Source organism: Sipha flava, unplaced genomic scaffold (assembly GCF_003268045.1).
Source record: "Sipha flava isolate LNK unplaced genomic scaffold, YSA_version1 17111_pilon_pilon, whole genome shotgun sequence".
In the NCBI taxonomy this organism is placed as follows: domain Eukaryota; kingdom Metazoa; phylum Arthropoda; class Insecta; order Hemiptera; family Aphididae; genus Sipha; species Sipha flava.
The window spans coordinates 1-3,328 of NW_020271910.1; the positions used below are offsets into that span (position 1 = coordinate 1).

At 40.1% G+C, this 3,328-nt stretch overlaps 1 pseudogene; it reads right to left on the minus strand.

The window, feature by feature from the left end:
• Positions 1–989: 989 nt before the first annotated feature.
• On the minus strand, positions 990–3,081 carry LOC112679937 (annotated as a pseudogene).
• Between the last annotated feature and the right edge of the window lie 247 nt (positions 3,082–3,328).

Consider the following 3,328-nt stretch of genomic DNA (forward strand, 5'->3'; position numbering starts at 1 on the left):
ATCTTAATAAAATGTTTCATATTTTTTTCGAGTTTTAAATTATTCGCATGGAATCTTATTTTTATTACAACCACATGTGATACGTTCACGAAATTTATTCATGATTAACTAAGTATAATAAATATATATATATATATATATATAAAAAATGTCTAGATAGTATTACACATCCTTTAATATCCGGTTATAATATAATTTGTTGAAGAAAAGTTTTTTATTTAAAATTAATAATTATTGAATTTCTTTCTTAGCATGGAGTCTTTCAAAGAAAGAATTCAAAAAGAGGCAGCCGTTGAGAAAATTAGTGTGGGTGAACTCACACCTGAACGCGAGTACGGTATCGAAAAATGAACGAGAACAACCACCCAATACGGACCGTGTATCGTAGCGGTAATGAAGGCTGCGGAGGAGGACCGTTGGGTTGAGGTCTTTTTACCGAAGGCCGTAACGATTTCGGATGGTGAAATAAATGATTTCAACGTGGGTCTTAATAAAAACTTAATATTTATATTTCTGGGGTGGTTGGGACAGAAATTTAGATATAGATTTAAATAAAAATTTATATAATAAAAGTTTTTATAATAAATAAAAAATATTATAAAACGTAAAAACATTATTTATTTATTTATTGTTATTAATATTATCACTCTTAATGACTATTATCTGGTATTAGAATTTTCTAAAATAAAAGTATTACGTAAATGTACTAATGTAGTATACATAAACGCATACACACACACACACACACACACACACACAGACACACATATATTGCATTGATAAATATTTATTGATCTCCGAAACTCGGAGGGGGGGGGGGAATAATAAAAATATGATGATATAAAGAATAAAACATTTTATATATATTTTACATACAGCACTACAAAATGGTTGTAATATTAACTCAGTAAATATGTAATATAAATTTAAAAAAAAAAAATGGTTATATGTAATAATAAAACATTGTTTTACATGATAACGGATAAAAATATACAATTATTAGAATTTATATATATAATACAATAATAATAATAATTATTGTTACAACTAATGACTAGACGAGCACGCTCGTTACATCGTATACGATACATGATAACAATGGATAAATTATTCGATACTATAATGACCGTGTGCCAGAGTGTGCACGCGGTCGTTTAAAATATAACGTTTGTCATCCGAACGGTTCAAAGTCTTTTTCATAGTTACAACAGTTTTAACTTGATGTTTGAACGATCGGATGGACGTGTTTAGCCTGTAAGGCGTGTACGGATTGTAGGGCGGCAATGATGTTGCGGTGTTATCGTCGCCGCTTGTAGTAGTAGTAGTAGTAGTAGTAGCGCTCTGCCGGTGTATGCTATCTACAACGGCTCGACTGCAACGCACCGCCACACGTTTTTGTCGTTCGCTATCGCTCTCATCGTCATCAACATCATCATCACCGTTATCATCATCATCATCATCAACAACAACATTGTCCGTCTCGAACAAACACCGCTTGTGATCGGCCATCGTCAGATGGGATTTAATGACGTGGTGTCGAATCCCCTTGGCCCTGATCGTCTCCACGTGTTCGATATCGTAAGCGTAAGATTTCGCCCGGAGCGCGACGAATTCGAGCATGATGCCACCGCACGTCTCGTCCGTAAACAGTCCGGGTATTTTCTTACGGACCGCCGTGTAACACGGGTGATCGTGCGGGAGATTCGACGTGTCCATGCGACGCAGCAAGTCGGGTTGTTCGCCAGATCGCGATAAAAATCGTTTGTCGTCACGCTATAGACGAGTGAATCTGAAACACGATAGGGGGGAAATATAAAATCTATATGATAATAATAATAATAATAATTTACCGGTATAGGTGTACAGCAGCTGTATGTTTTCACGATAATGTCGTTTCATGACGTTATAATGATAATCGTACATCAGCGTCTTGCTTATATCGAGCACGGCGAAGCCGATGTAAATCGGCTTGCAGAAGTCGATAATTTTATTGTGCAAAGACACCGCTGCAAGATTTTCGTTATAAGTGGTGCAATACTTAAACGTTGGCCGGTTAACGAGTTTCATGAATCGACGCTCGCACGACACGAGCTCCATCTTCATGCGTTTGCGCATCGATTCCAATGTTTTTCCTGAAAAACAACGGAATAAATTTATATATGTATATACACGATATTATTATAATTATTATTATTATGATCGGTTATTGTTGTTGTTGTTGTAGTTACCGAACACGGCGTTATTCATTAGTTTGAAGAAATCTCGTTCGAACCCGTTAACCGCCCTCTTACGCATCTCCGTGTTGAGTTCGATGTATTTAGCCAACCACGGCGATTGACTGAACTCCAACACCCGATGCACCTATGTACCATTGGTACATGGAAGACAAACGGTTATTAATATTATAATTATTCTTAATAATATATCGTAACGATGTTATCACCGCCGTCGTAGCGCTCACGACATACTTTATCGACAATCAGTCCGTTGGCGATGGCCTGTTTCAAATTAATGTAGTGCACCACATACTTCTTCTTCGTTTCCAAAGTGGCCATGAGTTTGCGTACTTTAGAACCCCTAGGCACGGTGGCATACGGCAAAAACGGCAGCTCGTTGTGCGCGTCATGCAGACTCTGCGGGTACGACACGTCGACCTCGTACACTCTCCCCACATCGTCCGTGTCGCGCATGGTTTCGAGTTGCGCCAACGCGACGTCCGGATTACCCGCGTACCACCGGAATCCGCCGTACGGCATGTAGCGACTCATGGCCCATCCGTAAAGGTTATTGCCTATAGCGCGTGGTTGTGGTTGAAATTACGATTAAAATGTATTTAACATGGAATATATATATAATATTGATAATTACAGTCTTGGTAGACCAGCCATGTGGTGGGTTGCGTGTTGTCGAACCCGGCGATCTTCGCGTTGTTCGCCTTCGCGTAACGCGTGCTGGCCTGTACCAACTCGCCACGTATACCCTGCTCTATCATTAATAGCATATCGTAGTCTCCGAGCAGCTCCAGTCTTGCCGACGTGTACTTCAGCATGCAGTCGAAACTAAACCCGAGAGCCGTGTAATAATACGCCGGGTCTAGGTTATACGTTTGCATGCATATGTCTCTGAAGTTCTCGAACACGTCGGCCAGAAGCAGCACGTCTATTTTCAGGTATAGATCACTGTAATCGCCTAGGGTTCGGCAATCGAAGTGATCCCATACCCGAATCGCGTGTTCGTGTTCCGCGATCGCTACGTGCTCCTCCTTTAGCGCGCTAAAAAACTCGGAGCGCTCCGGCAGACTCGTCTCGGCCAACCTGTCCCAGCGGTC